The 25,528-nt window shown below is 35.4% G+C and overlaps 1 protein-coding gene across 2 annotated transcripts in view; it reads left to right on the plus strand.

Annotated features, from left to right (window-relative positions):
- Positions 1-25,528, plus strand: part of LOC115456258 (LIM domain transcription factor LMO4) — a 160,259-nt gene that overhangs the window by 40,564 nt on the left and 94,167 nt on the right. Inside the window, exon 1 of one of the 2 annotated variants that reach the window (XM_030185251.1) lies at positions 19,037-19,347. The exons of the other annotated variant lie outside the window; for it this stretch is intronic. The gene's annotated coding sequence lies outside the window, so the exon portion shown is untranslated. Of the gene's footprint in view, positions 1-19,036; positions 19,348-25,528 lie in introns of those variants that run through there. 2 annotated transcript variants of the gene reach the window in all.

Below are 25,528 nucleotides of genomic sequence, written 5' to 3' on the forward strand. Positions count from 1 at the left end.
GCATTATATTGACACCAAAAACTGAAAAGCGACTGACAATAACTACTAGCTTACTCTTTAATTTGTATCAAAATTATCGAAAGTTTGCATAAAACTGTAAGGCGGAATTGGAAATATATCATGCATTGACAAGTGATAGAGAATTTTTCGAGCATGTATCAAAAATGACATGTGTAGTGCTTAACTTGATCAGTGTTTCGTACCCCATAGTCTATCAACGATAAAATATTGTTAAAATCGGGGGAGCTCGCACGCGATCCGAAAACAGGTTGCGTACGGTAACAGCGCGAACTCAAATAAAATTAATATTCATAGCCGTTGTATTTATTGGCTTTCAATTAGTATAATCTTAATGGAGCATTAACATATGCGCGAGCGACGCGTCGTAGCATTACCATAGCCGTGCTGGTGTTGCCAGAGTGAAGGATGGCCCTTTTTGAATATATTTTTCGTAGAAATGCAACAAAAATAGAAGTGTATTTCATGATTTTCAAGTAGTTCTTATGCTAGTATTTATCTAAATTACAAATGTAAGAAATATTTACATCTGTTTTGACTAAATATTATTATTTAAATGCAAACAAGAATATGAAAGTATACAAGAAGGTTTAATATATTTAACAGTATATATCCTGTTTTATAAGTAAATCTTACGCACATTTGTAAAACTTGAACCATACTAAAATATAAATAGACGCAGATAAATACACACTTATCGAACGATTAAGCGGCAAATTACCAAGAAGTGGATACATTAATATGAAACTAGGTAAATTGGTATTACTAAATAGTTTCACGCACACGCACATTACTTCTACATATCCTGCTCACTAAACGCCACTAATGGACGTCTTAAAGCGGCTAATAAACGTCACGGATGTACGCTGCCCCAGTTAACCTCAGCCGCGTCTAAAAACTACTTAAATGGGCAAAAGAGTCAACTTGAGCTGGCAGCACTGGTCGCGGAAGGCTTGCTGCCGATGACCTCCGGCGACCGGTTCCCGTGCTCCCGCCCCCGCCCGTCCTCACCCCCGCCGCCCCCCGCGCGAGACGTTTCATTACGTTATTATTATATTAAATGCTATAATACACATTGTAGGCATTAGTCCGGCCGAGACGTCGTCCTAAAGGGTAATGTATGGGCCGAGTTGGTTCTCTTTACTTTTATTTGTACGGCCTAAGGATTAGCGTGGTGATCTTTATGGCCGTTTTGTGTCGGCGAATTGTTCTGTGTTAAGAGATTTTTCATTATAACTCCTTTCTTGGTATTTGGCTTCGGGTGAAGGCTTTGCTTTGTGGACATCACGTTTCACACGAATGTTGAGTTGTAAACGGGAATCTACGGGAATACATACACTGAGTACTGAGTAGGCGTAAAATTTTCTGAAACCTTGCACGGTTAAAGTTTATTTGTATGACGGTTTGGGAATGAGTATGAATTATGTTGAGTATGAATTTGGACAAGTCGTTTAAAGCTGCATCAGGATACATATCTCAAACAAGGAAAGCAACAGCGAATTTTACGTAAATGAAAAAGAAGCATTGATATATTTATCTAATAGATCTGTACCAAGAGTTAAAAATTTGAACCCGTTTTTTTCCGGTCTATAACGTCGTGTAACAATGGAACTGTGAATTAATTGAGAAAGATCATATAAAATTTAGAGAAAATGTTAAAATTACTTAAATATTATTATCAGAAGAAAAGACTCAAACGCGTTTGACATGTTCAATTTTTTTTCGTTTTATGAGATCATTGTGTACAAAGGTTACATATTATATTTACAAGGCTTCTACAATTGATCGTAGTAGACTGCTGAGATAGTATAGTAATGAATGAGTTATGCATATATTTTTTATATTCAATTAGAATTTCAAAATGTTCATATTTCATAATTTTTGTTCTTTCCAACACGTGAAGAATTGAGTGTATTTTAAATCATGTATTATTAAAAATAAATTTCTCTTCACACTAATTAAATCTTTAAATAAATAAATTAAAGTGTCTATGTGTGATTAAAAATAAAATAATTTTCACACGCTTACTCTGTCCGCACGTTATCGTAGCTTAAACACATATTTTTTTCCTTCTACCTTTCTGAGCTTTTTCTGCAAGCAAAACGACTGCACCCATTTGACACGACTTACACTGGCAGGTTCAGAACTTTTTAAGGAATATTCTAGACAAAATTGTATCCCAGAATTGAACTTTTACGCAAGCAAAGCTTATTAAATAAACAACTTCTAACGGTCACTGAAACAAACACACATTAGCATTTAAAACCATTTGGAATTACAGTGAAGATAATATTCCACGCTTTAATAGTAGAATGAGGATGCAGTCCATCCAGCATGCGACAAATATTTGTGCAATCAACAAGTGTTTGTCTTGAAGCGAGTGTCGTGACCACATCCTGCATATCTCAAGACACCTAGTTTCAGGCAAATGTAGCTACATGTTATCTTTTGTTATGAACTGTGCTGCTACGGTTTGATTGATGTTTGTATGTATGTACAAAAGTTGTACGATTTTCGTTCATGGTTGTGTTGTGGAAATATTTCGTGTGTAAAAATAATAAGATATTAAGGCTATATTGACATCGCATTAAATAGAACCACATACTTATCTTCTTCGAAATAACACTTTACAATAAGTTACTTGAGTTATGATGTAAAATAAAAAAGTGTAAATTTGGAACAAAATAAATATTAACAAAAAGTAATTTTAATTTTTTCGTGACAATATTAATTATTAATGGATGATTTTTGGCACAATGTCCGCAAAGGTGAAGATGAGTATGTCGTTTCATTTAGTAACACAATGTCAAAATGACCCTGTATATAAAATATAGTCTACAGAATTTTTAGTATAGTATTACTTATATTAAAATCAATTGGATGATACTACAAAAGTGAGATTGAATGCATATACACAATGCCAGGAAAATTTTAAGAGAGTTAACAATTCTTAAGGAAAGCAATTTGTATTTGAGTTTTTTTAGGATTCAGGCAATACTACTGTAAAAAGTCGATATATTTGTATCGATAGGCGAGAGATAATCATCAATTAACACTGTATCTGGACATTACTCCATTTCCCATTCATTGCAATGGGGTTGAATTGTTGTATCCATAAAAAAAACTTTTCTATAGACCAGCTTATTTATAATGCATATAAAATATTTACAAATGTCCCTACTAATGAAGAAAATTCATAGATATTTTTCTTAACATATATTAACATAAATCAATCTATTCTTTACCCAAGTATGTTTAACTGCTGGATAGCGGAATCATGCGCACTTAACGTAATATGACCTGAAGGTTAGTTCAATTACAAATTGCGTATAAGTGTTTGCATGCAACGGTTCATTTCAACTTTTACTGGGTCGACGGTTCACCGCAGGCGCGTTAGATGCCGGGTTATACCTCGTTTGACATTAAACATTTGTAGTTAGAACAATGTTTATGTTATTATGCTTCCCAAAGCATAATTATTATATTTACCATATCCGCAAACGTCCCAACGTTTGCGGATATGGTAAAAGTAGTTTGATAAAAGTAGAGTTATTGGAGAATTTAATGTTTTATAATATGTGGATGTTGTTAAGACTTTTCGGGTTAATTAAAATCAGAAATGGAAAGATAATTCTTGAGGTATAATATAAATAGAGGTCAATGACAGCTTTACATTTCAACTGTATAGATTATTTATCTCGTCAAATAAAAAAATCTCTTAATTCGTTGACTGATCGCAGAATGAAGACAAAAAACTTCTCACATAAAGTTATCAGCGAATGCTTTACTGATCATATAACTGAATTATTGGATATATGTCACCTTCCAAATCTAATTAAAGAGGCTGAGCCAAGCGTCCTTCGTCTGAATAAAGCACGGCACAGAGTATCGCGTTACATCGCGCGGTGCACTTGATCATGCCGTTGTCTGCGCTCTTTTATTTGTCTGTTTGCGTCCTGCTTTATTTTTATTGGTGCCGCTTTGAACACCGACCGCACCGACCGCGACCGCACTGCTTAACCGAGCGCCCACACCGCTTGTATCTAGACCTCAAATTCGATGATCATTTTTCGAAGCTTATGCCGTGGGAAATGATTTGTAATAAATTTGTGTTTGTTGTTAAAGGAAATTTAGGGTATACTGAGAGCGTTACTTGTCATTTATTCCTTACGCCTATTTTATAGAAGCATTATGTTTCCGAATAATAATCATTTACTTTTATAGTCAACTCTAGCCTTATCCGCAAAGGACTCCCCATTGTAATTCCTAGGATATCAAAACCTTGGGCAAAATGTACTATTACTAGAGCCACCAGTTTAAGCTTTGTGTTCCCTATTCGTCAGTTTTAAGAATTTTATCATGAAGACGATAGATGCACGAAAACAATAAATGGCGCAATATGTTTAGCGCTCGTATTGCGAAGTCTATTGAGTAGTAATAAACTTGTGACGTTTAACCTTTACTGCAGCTCAAAAATTCAAATGTTAATGTTCAAATATGATTAATTCTTGATATTGTGTCATTTCATTCCGGGAACGAGTTCACATGCATGGCTCATAATCAACCATTGCACACCAAAAACCACAGCCGAAGTTTAATTAGTCACGATGAGAACACGCAAATAGTTTTATTATACTTGAGTCAACATATTAATCCGTGCGTGTTAATCACAAGGCATCTGCTAAGCTAGGTTTAAGTCGACATTAAAAACATATTAGAGCAGTCGTTAAACCGAATCACGAGCATAAATCGAGTTGGCACGTCAAAATATCAGTGGTAATAGAGCGAGTGGAGTGCGTGCGTTCGGGCCGTGCTCCGACCGACCAATTTATTCGTCGGGACGTCAGATTTCGAGGGCCTCGTTACGACTAAGCCTCCAATTAGACTTATCCCTAATTAAGAGATGCCAATAAATTACCCTCCATCACGGGCTAACGAAGACGCGCCGCACTAATAACGCTAATTGATTTTGAGTAATGAGCTCGAGTTTTGATGAAGCTGATTGGGAACGTGAGGGTGGCATCGATCGCGACTACGCCGTCGACGCGAGATGCCTTCACCCATAGTTCTGTGAGCCTTTCTCATTTGGACACACTAATTTCATTTGGTAATTGAATTTAGCGGACCCGTGTTTGCGTTTCTTTTAATCTCATGGTAGTGCACTGTCTTTTATGAATAGTGGCGATCTATATTAGTTCGTGTCCACTCGTGAAAAATTTATGTTAAAATATATGATGTCATCATTTAATATGTGTAAAGGTGTTTTTGAACCCGGTTATCTTTAATTTATCGATTTAGCTCTTTCTAAAATCTGTTATTTAAATTCACAGTTATACATAATATTACTATGTAAAATACATGTTTATATTCAAACATTTTGCATTAATTAATACAGTGCAATTTTGGTACGAAACGTTAAATTCATATCATTAGAATATATTTGGTATAAAGGCAGCCAATCGTAATTTACCATCAAGTAGTTTCTAAGCGCAATTTCCTTTTAATTGAATTTAATTACCATAATGAAAGCTGCGTTTAATTACTTGAAGCAAACGCTGAACTGCCTTAAAATATAGTCCTGTAAACGGCATTTAAAATGTAAATAAATACTTTATTCCCCACTCATTCGCTAGCGATTTTAGCGTAACTCGAAGCAAAAAGTAAACTTTTAATTATAAGCATGCAATATTTAATGGGTTTCAATAGGCATGTCTATCTTTATTAAAAGCGTTTTGATGTCGCTTTGTTTGATAAATAAATGAACTAAACGACTACAAACCAGCGTCATTTGGATTACAAAAAAATGGTTCATTATTTTATATTGCTATAAACTTAGTCGTGACTTGCAAGTTTTCGTATACCAACGTAATTATGTTCGGAACAGGTTAAATAGTACAGATAATTGGCATTCCTAAAGGGGTGGCAGTAAAGTGGTTCGTCGGATGAAGTTGTCGGTGGTGCGCGAGCGCAGCGTGACTCGCTATCCGGCGCTATCTTCAGATCCTATCGTCGTTGATACATCGGCCGCTATCACAATCTCATTATTCCACGCAATCCGATTACGCAAGTCCTTCGTGCCTTAGGAGTGTAATTTATTTTAATAATACGTGTAAACTGATTATCGTTTCCTATTTTGGACATTTAGACAGGTTTAAGTGAATGTCTTGGATAACGTCGTAACGGTATTACTCATAGACATTACTAAACAGTAGACATTTTACAGATTTAACAAATCTTATATTTTATTTCTAATTTCTAATTTATATACATAATATTTAACTATACGTTATCACAAATAACAAGCACTATGAACATTAAAAAGAAGACGAAGGCGCGCCATATATTATACATCGCTGGAATTGTTCTAGCCATGGTGTGATAAGGTGCATACATTTAAAAATAATTATTCGTACATTATAATTATGCGACGCAATCATCACCGTCAGTCACATAAAGGCCACTGCTGAACATAGACTTTCCCCAAAAATTTCCAGAGGGACTTGCGACAAAACCGACAAAATTACGTCAAATCGAACGAGGTCCTAAAGTAAACTTACATTATTTTTAATGAACACAAAAACTTCGAAGTCGCATTAGTTATTGTAAACTAAATTTACCATTCTCTTATTTGAATTGATATCTTTAAAGAATTTTCCGCCCACATTCTAAGACACAATTAATGGACTTATCTAAAAACGATAATAGATCGTTATCGTTAATTAGAATCAGAATTGGATATTCGTTATAATTAATTATGTCTGTTTTACACCGACTTATATTTACATTAAATTATTGCCGTGGAATCAACGTGATTTATCTTAACTGTAACATTACTTGTAAGGTTTTATAATGTTTTATCTAAGTGGGATTTGAAATAAAACTATTTTACGGATTTTATCGCGGTTTTTTACATTATAATTTTCTTCCGGCGTTTCGAAGACTTTACAGCCTTCATAGTCACGAGACTAAATCGCGATAAAATCTGTAAAATTGTTATCTTTCAACGTCTAACATTCGCGTAAGAAATCATTGTTATTTTTTAAAAACACTCGTAAATGTGCAAATATTATAAAAAACATTTGTTTTCAAACGTACTTAACTTGTTTTAGTATTAAACACCCAAAGAGAGTAATTTTAAATGCATACGAATGATTTAAAATTGTCCTCTAAGAAAAGTCCAATCTTCATATATTGCAATTCGCAATCCCAACACTATACTTGCATTTGCAGGAACTACGCATCAGGCCTGAGGCGAACTGATCCCCTAACATATGCCGAGAAAATACGAAAGCAGAATCAATGTTATACGACCACAACCCGAGAGAGTATCGATTATAACTTTTATTTACTTATTCTTCAGTCAATTTAATTATCGAACCTCATGTTGAACTGCAGTAACCGCAATATAAGACCAACAAAGCTTTATTATTTAAATATCATTAGTAAAGAATAAATTTCTTCAAAAATAATAGAACTACATGATAATAAATAAAAGATATTCGTGTAAAACGAACTTTCACGTTACAAGGCAAGCCCGTTATTAATTAGCAAGGTGGCTAATTAGCAAGTAGAAGTCAACTCATTAGTAAGCGTAATTGAAACAAGTCTCGGATTTTTCCCAGAAAATCTCCAATTAATTCTCCTATAAATGAATTACGCTGAATACTTGTAATGAGTTTGTTATAGGGAACAACAAACTTATTTTTTTTAGTTGCAGTATTAGAGTGAAAATTATTTTCTAGGGAAACTCAAGTCTTAAGTTCAAGTTTGAATAATTGTTTGAGATCGAGTGCTGGGGTTAAAATAGTATTTAAAAAGTAAACATTACAACCAGAGGCGTTATGATGTTATCTAATTTGAACATATTTCGTAACGAACTGATAGTTGACAACTCAGAATATTGCCGCAATAACAATATTGATTTTAATAATACTATCTTATCACATCTCACTGTACTAATTAGTATTACTATATTTTACTAAGCTTAATATCCATTTACGATATTCTAATATTAAACGCATATAAAATCATGATGACGTGATCAATTAAATAAAATTGTCATTGTCTTTATAAATGTCCATATTATCATTACTAGTAACATAATCCAGAAGTTTTTTGGGTACAAAAACTCTACGTAGAGGACGTCATCCTGGGACATTAGATTATTCATAACAAGCCTAAAATTTCGTAGAAATCACGTGAGTCATAATACCGTAAATCCAAAAGACCGACCCAGACTACAAGACGCTGTGAGCTCATTTTGCATACATCGGACCATCAACAGTTAAGAAATTTAAAATCTTATAAATTATATAATGTAGGTAGATATTGTAACTTTTACTTTTCGGACTACTAATACCTAAGTCCCCTCTCCGTATCAATGAATGCAGCAAAGTCTTCGAAACGTCGGAGGAAAATTATAATAAAAACTGCGATGAAATTAGCAAAATAGTTTTATTTAAATTTACTTATCCCTACATAAATACTGGTGACATTTTTATTTAATAATTTAATAAACAAAGGCAACACTATTCGTTAAATTTGATGCAGTCAAAACAATAAATAGCACAAACCGAATCTTTTCACTGATTGAAAGCTAAATAAATATGATGAAAATAATTAATACTAATACACAAATATCTACAAATTATATTTAATTTTGTAGTAGAAGATAGAAACATAGCATGTACCGCAACGTAGCTATGTTTAAATAAAACCTTGTTGCTCTAATTAAAGGTTAAAAGTTTAACTAGAAACTTACAATGAAAGTTGCTTACTTTTATATCAAATTTTTAATTACACTCTCGGAGATACTGAAACTTAAATTTCATTACAAGCTTTATATTAAATTCTTTTGTGAATACTTTATTATTAATTATAAACAATTATGAGTTAGTTTAAATTAGTATCGAGGTTTATTATATTAATTAAGTTAAACAAACTCGTTATTTTTTTAAATTATATTAATGGCTTAATTATTATTAACAACTTTTTTATGTAGTCAATATGATCTTAATAGTCCCGAATTCGAATTTTAGAAGTAGTCGTAAGCCAAGTGGAGCCAAGTGGAATGGACCGATTCTACTATAGAATTACAGTCTGATTGAGAAACTAAGTGAAATGCAACGGCAACGGCTACTATGTTGCTTTTCGTGCGGTAAGCAAGCTTGGTGAAAGCCAAAAATGTCGTGGTAGCGTAGTTGTACTGCATGCGTGGTACGGCAGCGCTCAGAGGTCCTGGGTTCGAATCCCGGGTCGGGCAAAGTGATATTTGGGTTTTCTGCTTAATATCAGTCCAGAGTCTGAAATTTGTGGCCTATTTAGCAATAGGCTCGCCCCCTATCACATCAAGGGACGGAACACACCTGGCGAAAAGTGGGTGCGCTGATTACGCGTCTGCATACCCTTGCGGGGATAAATGTGTGATGTGTGCTCAGTTTTTTATAGTCATCATCAATATAATCAGGAGTCAATTAAAATCGTAGATATCAATAATCAGGCGTAATCATTAACTATCGTCACACAGTAACTCACCGGTCTAATGTACAAAAAAGTGACGCATTATTCTTATACAGCTACCGAACTAGATAAAGACTAGAGAGCATCTTGAAATCCTTTGTACTAACAACACGTGGTACCTGGGCAAAGTAACCTGTAACAAAAAAGTTTACAATATACCGCATTATGGAAATATTCACTGTATTAAAAGGATATGGTCCGAGCGTGGAAGTGCAATAGGATGAAGGTAAAGCCGAGATTGCATGCCTGTCACATGTAGAGTTGCGTTACTTATCGATGTTCCCAAAACCTTGAAATGATATCGATGTCGACGCATGAAATAGATTTTCGAAATAATTTCAAATATCTTACGTATTTATTTCCTTTTACACTATACACGTTCACATGAATTATATCAAATTGCACCACTTATCATTAATGAAATCGTTAAAATAAAATAATTTTATTGCTTTAATTTATTATTTATTTAAATTCCAAACGTACTTCGGAACAAATCATGTGACCAGCGGTCGTAACAACTGAATATCGTTTCCTTTCTCACATTTTCTGGTTTTTACAGTAAACATATTTAATAACATAAGGTTTTGACGTAAATGCATTTATTCTTTGTTAAATCCTTTTAAACTCAACATAACTACATTTTAATCTGATCCCTGAATAAAATACAGACAAATAATTAAATTACGGTGCAGTTGTCGCAAACGTACGGACAGCATAAAGCTGGACAGATAAATTAATGCTATTAAACAATGAACGGATTTGAATCGTTTCAGATTCAATTTAGCGTGGCGTTTGCCCACTTATCGAGTATTGTTGGTCCGAGACACGCTTTGTCCCATCCCTACGGACGCCTGGCGGGGGGTGTTCGGTGATTGATGGCAGAACGCGTCGGACAGAGACGGGACCATGCAGGCCATCGGACCTCTCCATCGGGCCACAGCGGGCTGGCGGCGTAATTGAATGGCAATTACCTGGCCTGTAAATATGACACAAGCGCGTAATTGTAGGAGTGGAACGCGTGAGGCCCGAGACCGCAGTGTGAACGCGCCCTTTGATATGAAACATTGAAATCACGCGCACATGTCTCCGTGTCGCTACTCAGCATTAATTGTTAATGTTTTTAATTTGATCGTACTTTTTGTGTAAATAATATCTTAATGTCTCGCTTTTATGGGGTATTGTTCGCGTTTTGGGGCTTGAAAAATCCGGTTCAATGACAGCGTGGGTCAGTTTTCGTAAAAGTATGGAGTGTATACTAGTGGTGTCAAGTTATCGTTTCGGCTGCATGATTTCGCTCTTTGTTTTACTTTTCGGTCAGCTACCGATGACAAAGCGTGTTGATTATGCAATAGTAGTTTTTTAGAATACCGTAAAACTAAATCGGAAACGTTGTAGTGAAAAATATGACGCGTCACACATAGTTTCTTAGCAAAAGAAGGACTACTACAGTTAAAAGTTTATTAAGTTTTTAATGTTCAGAAAAATATATATTATGTAATATTATATAATGAAAAAAATATAATATATATATATGAAAACACTCAGTTCGTAAACAATGATTTATATCAGCACACTTATTAAGTACCTATAATGTAAGAAAAATGTTTAAAAAGTATCCCTCAAATATTTTATATACTTCTGTATAAGTACGTGGTGAGAAACAAACATAATGACCCGCTCAGGCGATTCGCGCACGGGATTTCGCCCGACCAACTCATAAAATATGCCGGTATTGGTGAATCAAGAGACAAGTCTCTCATTATATGCACCGGTGGTAGGTCTCTCATATGTGAGCGTCCGCCAGGGTAGGTACCACCGCAATGTCTAGTTCTGTCGCCAATCAGCAGTGTGTAGTCACTGGTGTGTATCGGTTTAACGGTTTAAAGGTTTGTAGTCAATGTAACTACTGGACATAATAAGACTTAATATCTCATGTCTTAGGATGGCGAGCGCAGTGGAATACCAAACAATATTTTGTAATTCAAAGTGTTAGATGGTGTTTTAACTGTTTATGCGCGGTCGTATCACTTACCATCAGGCGAACGGCAAGCTCGTCGCGGCAATCAAAGCAATAAAAAGAAATCTAGGAGTAATATAATGGTGACTTTTTAGCACTTACCCCATACGCAATGTAGATATCAGTTCTACTTGACACCAATCACCTCATTCTTACCGGGTTCAATTGAGTTAATTAAAATCGATTAATCTAATAATAGCAACATGTTTCACGCCTGTACTTAAAACATTGAGTAATTACAGGAAATTTAATTTACAATTCACGCTGTACTACTAACATTTATAGTATTCGTATAGTTATGTAATGTTTGTATGTATTTTTAGATGTTAATTAAATTGTACATTAACATATAAATAGTAAGCACGTATTAAAATGCAGGAAGGCTGGCGTTGTGCAAAGTGTGTGTAGAACAGTGAAGCAAGTTAATGCGGTATTTGTTGAAATGTAATATTTAAGTAAAGTATTTTTTTCATTCGATAATCTGAATTACTTTATTTAGTTGAGCCAGTACAAAATTGCAAAACTAATTTAAAAGCAACCGATGGTAGATTATAAACACTGGCCTGAGTTAGAAAATACTGAGTAATATTGGGCCTCCGGTAACAGGTTGTCCCATTAGACATAGTCCATACAACATGAAATTTTTACTGTCCACTAATTTTCCAATACATTTTTCAAGTCAAAAGAACACAGCAGCGCAGCTGATACAACTATCGTATAACCGACGCAAATAAAGTCGCCTTACTACTCCGTTCTGTACGTGTAATGCCGTTGAGCCCGCGGCACCTTCGCCACCTGCCGCCCCACTAACACAGAGGGTGCCTCAGATATGCGTGCACTTATAAATCGATGCAATTGTACACTACATCCTGTACAGAAATTAAATGAACATTTTAAATAAAACAACTCGCAATTAGTTGTTTTGTTAATTGCGTTTGAGTTATGTGAAGATATTTTTAGTACAATTTCAACTTAATAAAAACGTGTAGGACAAGTCAATTATTAAGAATAGCCTTTACTGGTAACGAAATTAAGGCTTATATTCATTATTATAAATTGAAGACGCCATAATATCACACATAAAATTTTTACTTATGTTTAGAATGATAGGCGGATTCGACTGAGGCAATGCCACTGTCTAGCAGAACTATAACGTGAAGTTACAGCGGCGCTGACACGGTTTGTGCGGTCAGTAAGATTGTCGGAGCGTCGTGATCACCCCTTACTTGCTCCCTTTTTCTGTACTTATCGCACAAACGTCTCCCCTAACACCGACAAAACTACTCTAAGGTTAATTGAAAATAGTTAAACTTGACATGACAATTAAAATAAACTAAGTTTGAAAGTATATTATTATCTTAGTCAAGATTATAAATATTTTTTTTCATTTCGTTTGTTCATTCAGGTACTATCTAGTTTGCAATTAAAAATACATTTGGCTGAATACACATTACAATATTTTTTTCATATAAAACAAACCTCGTATATGTATCACACGGGCCACTCGTTGGTGCCAATTAAAATATTTCTAGGACATTGATTCAATTAAAATTCGACACGGCTAGCTAAATCTGGCGTACACACCGACATGACAAAACGCCAGGAGTCAGATTTTAATTGGCATGGCGTCGAGTTCGGGCCAGAGGAGTACAGGGGGTGTACCGCGCCGCGGGGCGGGGGGGGGGGGGAGGATCGCCTCTCGCTCGACACTCAGTTTTTCTCTCACCCTACACGAAGCAACAGGTGGAACGATGAACTGCCGAAATTCCCGAAACCGAGATTATCTTTTATCATAGAGTTACGAGGAAACGTATTTTCGGTCCGCACTTGGAACAATAGTTGTTAATTGACGTTAATCAATGCCACTTTAGTATCAATCGTTCATTAACCGATGCTGCGTGGACTACACAATCAGTCATTTAGAGCGTTCTCACGGCTCATTAAAGTCTTTTTCGTTATTCGGCGACCGCGTCTACCGTTTCCCGGAGCACAATGAGCGAGTGATTCGGCGGCGAATAACGAGGGCATTTTGTCGGTCGCCTCTCACGTCCGTCGCCTTCCGACGCTCAATGAAAGTTTACCTGCAGCCGTAACGAGCGATTTGTCCCCTGGCCCCGGGCCCCGGGCCCCGCGCTCCGGGCCCAAATCAAAGCCCATTCACATCTGCATGCCGACACAATGCTGGCAATTAGGCCACGCCAGGCCCTACAATCGAACGTAATACTGCGCTCGTTCGATGACGCCACGCTACTCTTCCTTATCCCGCTGATACCGTGTTCATTATTTTGTGCTGATTTGGCAATTAACGTGCCGTTTCATGTTTGTTATTTGTATTAGTTGAATATAAATTGTCAGAGACAATGCAAATTCATACATTTTGTATTTTATGCTTCATAGAGACGCAGATCACCACAAAACATTATTATTTTATTTGTGGTTTTAAAAACTCTTAACCTCCATTACGCAAAAGCTGCATTGAACATGATGCAATTATTTTAACTCTTAGTTTTCGTTTTAATTATTAACAATTTAAAAAATGGTTTTCGTAGTAATGGGAACTTCGTTAATGCACATTTTTACACGTAATAAAGAAAATATCAAAGCTAGTAGGCATTTTAACATACTCACCTATACGGCAAGAGAAAAGTAACAAACGAACGCAACAGTTAAACCTCAAGATGCACACATTACAACAGTATTGGCATATTACACAAGTAAATTTGTCGTATATTCCGCAAATATACCCATAAACAGTGTTCGTATCGTTTCAGTTGTCGATAAATCAACGTGGTAGTCAGTAATTTGCCCTCAGGGTCCATATGTCAGTGTATCGTAAGGTCAAACGTTTCGTAGGTCCCGTCATCGCTTCCTTTGTGAAGGCAATTTGCTCGTTAAGGTCCGGGTCAACCACGCACAATAAATCACTACACCTGTTGGTAACGTGATGACATTTCTTAGATGTGAATATTCTATTAAGTACATAAATAATCTAAGGAATTTATCCACTAAAACACACTGACATTAGATTAAAGTGGTTTTTGAATTAAAGTGCTTCGTACGAAAATAGGAAACTGTTATGTTTATTGCTATAAAGCTTTTAAAATGAAACCATGAGACTATAAAATAATTAAATAGGAAAAATGTTGTTTGAATGAAAGTTATGTCTACCTATTTTGAGGGCATTTGGCACGTGTCCCGGTTGGTCGCGAGTTTACGTAGCCGCGTATAAACGTCTAAAGGAGAATCGATTTCAAAGAATCACTTCGTCCGTTCAATTTGGCATTATTTCAATTCATAAAATTTGATAACACGTGACGAAATGAATGTTAAGTATTTGTAATATGCCCGTTGTTTTTAGAAGCAAAAGTAACTGAAAAAAATTATCTAAATTTGAATTTTACATTTTAATGACGACTAGTATATTAATACGATATCAGAACCGAAGCAATTAATCATTCGTTAAAAATTAAATACTTTTAAATTTTTTATAACCATGGATAGTTATTTGCACGTAGGCGTTGGTGAGTTGAGACCTGGCAAACTTCACCGTCTTGACATTTAGTGCACTCATAATGCATTACAACCATAATTTGCCTCGCGCAACGTTTACAACTAGCAATAATTTCGACTGTATTACGCACCGGATGATATCCGAACTTTAAACCATTCTAGGTGATGAGAAATGCGTATATTAAAATATCTATTATATTTGATTTGTAGTTTAATCTTGACGGGGAATTGTAAAAGAAACTACGTATTTTACAATATTTTCTTAAAATTATACTAAAGCTTTTGATTCTGCAGTATTGTTTCTCTTCATAATTGTAATGATTCACAGAAAATAAATAATAACACAATGCAAAATCATAAATAACACAGTGCAACATTGATTGTACAAACGCAATGTCCCTCGGTGCCTCAGACGGTGAAAGCTCGGCGAAGTACAACCCGAATATTTAAAAATCGCACCGCATGTGAAACGTCAAGCACATTACAATGACTATAAAATTTGAGCATTATCAAAATTTTTTGAAACATGTTTAGCTATTTGCGCTTTAAAAAGACGCCGGATATCCCATAGATCTAAGGAGATGAGTAAATCCAGTAGCCAGACACTAACCGAACACGTAATGCTTAAAAAAATGCAGCTAATAATAAAGTTTATTGAACGCACCACCCGTTCACTGCTACAAAACTCGAACAATATTTTCGAAGCACACAAGCCCGGGCACTTTGTGACAATGACCCAATAATTAAGTCGACAATCGCGTGCAAATGTCGTGTGGGTGACAACTTCAGCACACGGGGCGTCTGGTGCGTCATTAAGGAGCATTCACGGGGTCCGACAATATTCTTCATTTGCGTACCGTCGGTCGTCATTTGGCGCATTGTGACCGACACGGCGGCTCCAAAGCTCGCCCTTAAATGCAATGCAACGATGCACTGTGCCGCCGCCTTAATTGTACCCTTGTTTTGCTGTTACCACCGCTTCCACTCGGTAACGGCACAATAGACTAATTTTGGAATCACGTATAAATTCCCTGCATTTAGTGTGTAGAGATCTTCTTTGATGTTCTTTCAAAATTGATTTCAGAGCTGTATTGTGCATGTTTTTCAATATTAAATGGCGTTCGTTTTTAAAGTTGTGGAAAGGACATTGATGAACACGGGGGGAAAACAAACGCCACTTTATAAACATTTTCTATGCAATATAAATAATAAGTAAAAAAAAACTTATCGATCGTAAGCTTATGGAGCTCAGTACTAATTTGATCATACGACAATTAAGCTATCATTTAATTCTTTTACGACGAACGTCAATGTGTCCAAGTAGCATAAAATACTTAATTCAGAGATAATTAAAAGGCTGGAATAACTTTGCGCGAGACGAACTAAGCTACAACCATACATAAAACTTAAACAGATGCATAAAATTTAATAAAAATAACGATAACAAAATAATGTGTTACAATGTCTGTTATAAAATTAGGGTAATGAGCGTTAACAGTCTATCAAATTATAAACTTCCTGAATGAAAGGTGCGTTCACTGCACTAATTAAGAACTATAACATTAGTAACGCGTTCACCTGTCCCTCTGACTAATCTGTCCCTGTTTGATCTAACAGCCGCTTGGAATAAACCTTTTACCGACGGAATAAAGTCGACAATCGGCCGCAGTTTATCAATTCAATGCATCTAATAGAGCAGGTTGTGTAACGGTACATTTGTTTTCGTAATAAAAGCCTCGATATCTTTCGAGTCTGACTCATCGATTACCACATTATATCCATCTAGACATAATGCCCATGATTAATAAGGCCCATTAACTTTAAACAAAGATTAATTTCCAAGCGAAGCTAACTCCGCGTTCTCATAAAGATATTATCCCCGTACCACGAAAACTACGGACGTCAGGAGTATCTGTTTATGTAATCAATTTTAAATATTGCGTTCAATATTTTATGGGCGGTCAGCTCGGAGATTTTTGATAAATGGCTAGGTTTACAATATTTTTTATGGGCAGTGGTTGTTGAGGATCTCCATGTTGTTCATATGTCTAATAAATAAACTATCTGAACTGAACATCGGTGCATTATTAAATACTTCAGGTATGAAATATCATGCAAACGAACATCGAATAAGTCTTTTTGTAGTAATTATATGTCAGCGAACAGATATTCAAGTGCAATTAATTCTTTATGCGCAAAAATAATTGCACGATACACAGTTTAAGTACAATTAAAAACCATTTAGTAATAAAGTATCGGTGCATATTGTGCGCTCGCGCAGGCCGCCCACGCAGGATCCATGATCGATCGGACCAAAGCCAATTAGCTGTATAATACCTCATCACTGGATTATTAAATTAGATCTAAAAACGTACCCACCTTTTTCTTGTAATCTGATGAGAGATTTCCTGTTCAAATACACCGAAAACAATGGCCGACAAAAGATTTTAGATTAACAATTTAAAACACATTATTATAATATAGTTTGTGATGAAATTGGCAATAAATTACAAAAGTGGCATATTTGTAATACATAAGAATTATAGTTATTGGTAAGGAAACCTTATTAGTAAGTCGTAGTCGTAGCAAGCGGTTGACCAGTCCTATTTTATAGGTATCGAAAATATTATTATGCAACATTTTCCTCTTCAAGAAAATGAATTATTATTCTGGGGTAAACCAGCAAGATTTTATGACTTCCCCGAACATTCACTTGGTACTTTTATGGTAATTTGTAGAAGCAGAATATAGAAACAACATTACTAATTACTCGGCAGTGAATATTGAACATCGGCTTTGAAAGGGCATATTCGACACAACTTGCTTATTCTCTTTATAGAGGTCGAGAATTACAAATATTTACTTACAGCTGAATACACTTTCCTACGGTATATTTTTATGGTAAATTAGTACAACTACAGAACCTTACATTAACTGTTTATTTATTTTTATGTCGGCATTTAAAGTTTGCAATAATTTATTATACATAAACTAATTCCATACTTTTTATATTCTATACTTTTTATATTCTATACTAGATCTGATCACTGATGTGCTAAGTTTATGGACCTCATTAGTAACATGATATCATTGACTTAAGGCTTAATGTGTAAGTAAATATAAAATTTTAATTCTAAAACTTAATTTACTATAATCAATATTATTGACTATAACTAATACTTATTTGTTACTTATGCACGCATAAATTTCCATTCACATTTATAATAATAAATAAGTAAATTATTTATAATTTGTATAAAAGGTCACATGATTTTGCTTTTCGTAAGTACCATCCCCCGAGCTGCAAAAGTTTGTGCCAATTCGTGACACATCAGTAATTAGCTCATTACATGCAATAGTTTATTTTCGTTTGCAACTATCGTATTCCACTGGCAATAAAGGAATTACGTTTATTTCATTTATTACAAACCCACTGGGATCATACATTAGCGGCCGGTCGCCTTCCATCTGACATCGGTGAAATAACTCACTCAGACTTTATTTTACTTCAGTATGCAAATGCACTCCAATTAGCGGGTCTTACGTTTCTCTGTAGGTAATACTCATTATTTCAAGTTGTGATTTTTTTCTGTGCGCGTACAGCCATGTCGATGCGGAGCGCCTTGAGCCGCGCGTAGGCACTAGGAGTAGGCACCGCGCACCGCAGCCCGCAGCCGGCTCGTAATTAACCACCAATGGGACGGATCCTTCAGGGTTTGCTTATTAACGTCTAATCTTTGTTGGCGCTCGTCGATCTTAATTAATTCAATTAAAGTATTAAGGAGTAGGTGAAGGTTGCGGCTCTCACTGAAATTTAAAAACTTAACGTCGCCGTCTCCGTAACGACTCAGCGAGTATACAAGGGGGAGGCGAATTAATCAAATAATACCGCGGAGGTGAGGGGCCGGTGCCCCCTGCGCCTGGCCCGCCCCCCGCCGCTGCCCCGCGCGCGACCGCGTGGCTCAGTCGCGATCGAAACGCCGTACGGGGAAGTGTCGTCGATCCCCACAAACACAACTACTTTTTTCGAAGTTGTCTATACAGTTTTGTTTCAAAGTTTCCATAAGGAAGTTTTATGTGTTCTGCATTTTATTCGGTCGAACTCGACGTCAAAGAGATTGCACTCGGCGTGTGGTTTCTGCCGTTCATACGTTGGTTGTGTTTTTTTTGTTATTGTTAAGTTTTTTTGTTTGGTGCATCGCGCCGGTCCGGAGACCGGCGATCCCTTCGAGGCATCAAGCCTGGACGCGCGGCTTACAGGCCCCAAAGGACAAAGCCTTTAGGTAACTATTCCAGAGTTTGATGGTTAGTGTCGAAGTATCGAACGTTTTCAGCACCGCGCTGCAATGCAGTATGTTAGTAAACACACTGCATCACCTAATGTTGTGTGACATGAGGAAACAATGTGATAATTAGTGTTGAGCCACACCGCTAGTTCGGAACTTTGCAATACTTACAGTGGAACTCATTAGAAATAACTTTTGACGCGAGACCACGTGCGCTGTTTCCTCCACTTTGTTTACAAACTTAACAATGCAAAGTATGATATTATAAAACAGTGTATAAAGCTTTCGAGTCATTTAGCATCGAACATACATACCGCCGGTGAAGGTTTTTAATTTTTGAAAGTTTGAGACGCGAATTTTAATATGTACGATGTACAGAAGGTAGACGTGTGTAAAAACAACGGGACCCGCTGTACTTGTTAGAATGTAGTTAATTGTCAATAACAAAAACATTTGGATATTATGGAATACGAAAATAGGGCAGACCTGATTACAGAAGAATGTGATGCTCTTAAAAGTGTGAATTTAAACAACATTGGACATCATCCAAACTTGCAGCCACTCGCAGACAACACATACAACACGTCAGCATTATTTTCGATTAATTAATTAATAAACAACTCTTGAGCAGAGCACTAATTATTTTACCATGAGGTAAAACTCAATTACTAAGAGATAATGAAACCATCAAAGATTTATTTACTTTGAACATCAATTTTCTTTAAAATAACCGTACTTTTAATTAAAGCTTTAACGAAAAACAAATAGAAAAGAGAACCGAAAACCCTTTCGTAGATACGAATGGGACCAGCTGGGTATATGGGGCCCCTAACCCGCGCAGCGCTTAGGCCAATTTCTACCTTACAAACAATCGTTTTAGTACTCGGACATATATGAGTCACGTCTCAGGTCGACTAATCTACCTATGAGTAAAAAGAGTTTAGGATTTATCTGTCTCGTACCGTTAGTAAATTATTTCATCAAATCATTCGTAATAAGACGGGTTGAAATTAATTTAAAACATGTCTAAGCAATATTATACGGACCACTTCATTTCATCGTTGGTTTAATTAAAAACGAGTGCCCGCACCCCTCCCTCCTTTTCGGGTTGGAGTGCCCCCGCCCCCTGCCCCGCGTGGGCGTCTCGCCCCGCTTATATTTAGATAATTGTACAATCATCTAAATTAATGAGTCCTCTCGTCCGGTACTGGCTTCCATTGTATTAAGTTTATGGTCGCCACCCACCGGATACACGGTGACAATTTTAATTTAAAAATTCTAATTAATCCATTATTCATTTCGCGCTCTGTTGTGAAATGCCAAATATATTTTCGTTGATCATAGTAATTATATTTTAATTTAAAACGGGTGATTTTATATTGAACAAGTACCTGCTAAGGAAATAAATAATAATATTATATCAGCCCTGTATTATATGTATACTGTCCCACTGCTGGGCAAGGAAATAAATGGTTAGATATTATTAATTAATAGTTTTTTTTCTTATTCAGACTTTCATAACGTGTAATTTTAGTTCAAATCGTTTATTCAATACCTCTCTAAAGTGCAAGATTTTTCGCGAAATAATATTAAAGAAAAAAATATACATTAAGGATAATCCCAGTACCATTGTTATGAAATAAATTATAAAATATAAAAAAGTTAAAATTNTAAACTTATCCTACCCACTGTCTCGATAAATAGGTGCACAAATCTGGGTGTTGTCCCCCCGCGCCCCCCGTCCCGCTGACGACAGTGATAGAGCTCAATGCAATTAAAAGTTTCACTACGTGCGTGGACGCGGCACCGGGCGAATCTACCTTAATTTATGCCGGCGATAAGCTCAACTTAAGAGAACCAATTAATTACTTATTTTAACTAAGACTGTCATTTACATTTTTATAACTCGTAATGTTCATCGTGATTATACTCAGCTGTTAATAAAAATTTAATTCCTTATGAGAGGAGAAGCAAACCACGCAGGCCCCTTATTTTCAAAACAAATTCCATCACACAATCGTATTTATTCTATTCCATAAATACACACATGTACGTATCCAAAAGCTTTAAAGAGCTTTTATCCAATATGACAGATTGGCTATCCAAAGGACATGACAAATGCATTGACAGGCAAATCAAATTAGGCGTGCGTCGTATCCATCATCCATTGCCCTCGCCAAATTAAATGCATCACAAGGATGGTGGCGGGCCGGACTCCCCGGAAGGCCGCGGGCGATCAGTCTAATGAACCCCTACCCCCACAGCCTGATTTATTAACGAATTAAACGCATTCTGCTGCACCCTCATGCAAACAACCTAACTTCTACGGTAAGAATATTAACAAATGTTCATATCAAAATCGTTTACAAAACTTAATTAAATCTAAACATATGTGGATAAATTTAAATTTAACGTAGAGGCCACTGACTTCTGTTAATGTAACACATCTACCGTTTTAGTTAAAACTTAAAGAATTTTCGTACAAAAATTACATTAATGTGAATTTGTGAAACAAGATAACCAGTTCCGCTCGAGTCTACCTACACATTAGTTCCTTACATTTAAAGAGCAACTAAACAACTCGCTTATGCAAATAAAGCCTGCGTATAACAGGTTAGTGTCTTGGAATATTCGAAAGTTCTATTATCTCGACAATAATGAGATAAATAAGACATAAAATCCGCCGTAAAAATATCTTTTGGAAAACATTAATATATATTTTTGTAAGATGTTTCTAATGTTAACAAACCGATTTAATTCTCGAGCCAGACGCTATTCTAAAATACGGGGAGCGACAGGTGTGAGTTCCCATGTCTGTTATAAAAGCATTTTATTCCGAGGGATATTTTAGCGCCACAAATGAGTCTCGATTGTTAAGATAAGAAGATTACGGGCGCGGTATCAATAACGGTACCTAAACTCGCCCCCATATTCAAAATATTTAGTACATACCTATGTATTGAATAAACGTACGCCAGCATATTATTGTTGCATTCATTATTCAGAACCAGCGGACTAGGGAGCGGTATACTAAATTATTAAACAAGCGTTACACACGCCACCCCATCTTCAAATTCTCGTACTTGATGTGCGAATGATTGGTCGCAAAGTTTATAAAAGTTGCGACTTTCGCACGCATTATCGACACATTCTAGCGACAGCTGTGACTTGAAACGAAGTAAATCTGAGGGAACTATTTAAGGCTCGATTTGGAATTCTCATTGAGACTGGGCTAACAGTGGAACACCTGCTTGATATCGCGCAGGCCCTCTCCTCGGTCCGTAAGTCCACATCGAGTAAACCGGTTTCGATTACAGGTTATAGCTACCTACTTATTCTGGCGGAAACGAACCTCTCACATAGTTGTGCATATTCTCAATACGATAATGTAACTAAAATGCAAAATTAATGCCGGCGTTGCATTTCTCAATAGTAATTGGGTGATTTGTTTTTAACTTTATAAAATCCCATTTGCTAGTAACGGACGAATTTAATTAAATTCATCATAATATTTTAATAATTGTTTCAATATCTTTGTAATGCGGTGTCTAATTAATATTTAAAATTAGAATATATTAAAACATTTTTTTATATTTTTTTCGAAAAGTTTAGTGCTTGAATCTCGAACTTTACGAACTACTCAGTCTTTTAATTAAATTTATTTGTATTATTTTTACTTAATAACGCGAATAATTCGAGTTGAACAGGTATAAAATTACTAAGATCAATGAACTTTTACATAAGTTGAACTCGATCGCAGATTTTTTTTGTAATGTACTAAAATTTTGCATACTAATGTATTAAGAAACATAACACAATTGTAGGATTTTACCTTTCCTAATCAACCAGGATTCTTAGCCAATAGGTAAAGGTATACACAACCTGTCCATTATTAAATATTTTTGTAAGCATGTTTACCAAATGATTACCGTTGTTGCCCACGTTCTAGGAACAAGTGATTCGGCTGCTATACAAAAATAAACAGTCAACCGCAGTTTATTTGTTTTGTGGTAAGAGGGACTCTGGTAACGGATAGTAATGATGTTTGAAGAATTTGAGAACAAGCTCCTATTATGAAAGGACGTGTTTGTTTAAAAAAAGTCCTTGTGAAAAAAGTGTGGGATTCTGAGCTATATTCATTGGTTTATTAGTGGATCAAGATTATATTATAATTTATATAGTCCGGTAGTATCTTTGTATGATATTTATACACAATTAATTTGTTTATACAAGCATATATTGTTGGTATCACGTAATGAGATGTCTTAAAGTAATATTTAAAAGTACATACTGCTAATAAAATATATTAAACTAATTTCTGTGCTGTTTTTCTCAGAATTGATTTCAATGGTTTCCATGTACAACACCCACGCTTGAAGCGAATACTAATATTTATCCTGATATGATAGTTGGAACCGCACCTTTGTTTGTGTATAGGTGTGCTGAGGGTGGTCCGAATGAATGCGTACTAAATGTTCTTGCATGAATGACATGGCGTGATTCGTTCATTAACACTTTCGCCATTGAAGTCCAATATCTCTTAGAGCCTCTCTCCTACGCCAGAGACATTGTGTCTTTACCTCAAGAGCTTAGAAATGTATCCCTTGAATATTTGACTTGTTTGTTATTGACTATACGAGTAATAATGTAGTGAAAAAAGTTCATATTTTATAGTCGGTGTATTAAATGCATCACAAGGATGCACTGGTTGACTAACAGCAACGCTTTCAAGAGGTTGTATAGATAGCAAACACCACAACAACGATTAAAATATTGTATCATAATTTACGAATATTGAATGTATTTTCGATTTTGTCATAACTGATGCAGTGGTCAAAATGTTAGTTGTAAAACTTATAGTATTAATGGTAATGAGAAGCAGTTAACCTAGCCGAGATTAACGAATGCCTATCTCAACTGAACACAATATTCCTAGATATAATTTGGTAAAATTATTTAATAAACATAATAATCATTTTAAATTCCGTTTTGACAGAAATCCTCATATGAGGATAAAAAAATGCTAGTAAATAATTTTCTAGCAGTCATGATTAATTCTAATTAATTACAACATTTTTGCTTTAAAAGAAGCAATAGATAATAGACGACATACAAAAAGAAACTGTAAAAGTTGAAACTATCGATCCATGCTATATAATAGAACCCCAAAAAGGATTACAGCAGACCATAGACATTCTTGGGAACAAGACATAAACTAAATGGAACTGATATCAAGTTGTTTAAGAAACACAACAAAACAGATTTATGTATTTTAAATCAATATTCTTTCAATTCAAATGGCTTATCCGTTATATTGAATTAGGGACTTTTACATTTGCTCGACATTTTACTGGCCATAAAAATGATTAGATTATAATAAAAAACTTGATTTAAAGGGTCGTATAGATATGCCAACCTACTTTATATGGATCCATTTTAAATTACTTAATCCATCAAGATCGAAAAGACGTATTCCCTCACATTGACAGTTATGGATGTCAATCTTTGGAAATTTGAAACAGTATGAAAAGGACAAACATATACACCTCATGGACTTAGAAAGAGATAGAACACATCCTTAATTTCTCTCTGCGTGCGGCCACTCAAGTAGTGCCAGTCATCCTATTTGATTGTAGAGAGAATTTTGTGTTGTAATTGGTACTAATTATTGTTTTGAGGGCCGTCTTTTTATGTTATTTTAATATGAAGATATAATTAATCTTGATTTTGAGTCTTACGTGTTTGTTTAATTAACTCAGTGATTTAAAAGACTTAATCAAAAAATAATTAGATATTATGGCTTACACTATACATTTTCTTGATTTGTTGGCCCCTCGTATTCAGTTTTAGTGATTATGCGTTGATAAGCTTTCCTTTTGATTATATTAAAATATTTTGAATAGTTACAATAATTAATACTCATTAAATTCAATACTCATTTGATCTCAATTGAAATATTTAAAAAACTTTCGAATAATTAAAAAACCTCTCATACGCATGGAGAGTCTACAAATCATTTAAAATGTCAACTTTCACATATGTCATACGCTCAAGAGGCAGTTTCGCCACTTATCACGTATGGGACCAAATAAATCACAAAGACCCGTGTGTGGTCCCAACATTTGGCATCCATTTTATGACAATATTTATACCTGAAGACTTTCATTCTGTGTAAACA

Source organism: Manduca sexta, chromosome 23 (genome assembly GCF_014839805.1).
Source record: "Manduca sexta isolate Smith_Timp_Sample1 chromosome 23, JHU_Msex_v1.0, whole genome shotgun sequence".
NCBI classification, from domain to species: Eukaryota; Metazoa; Arthropoda; class Insecta; order Lepidoptera; family Sphingidae; genus Manduca; species Manduca sexta.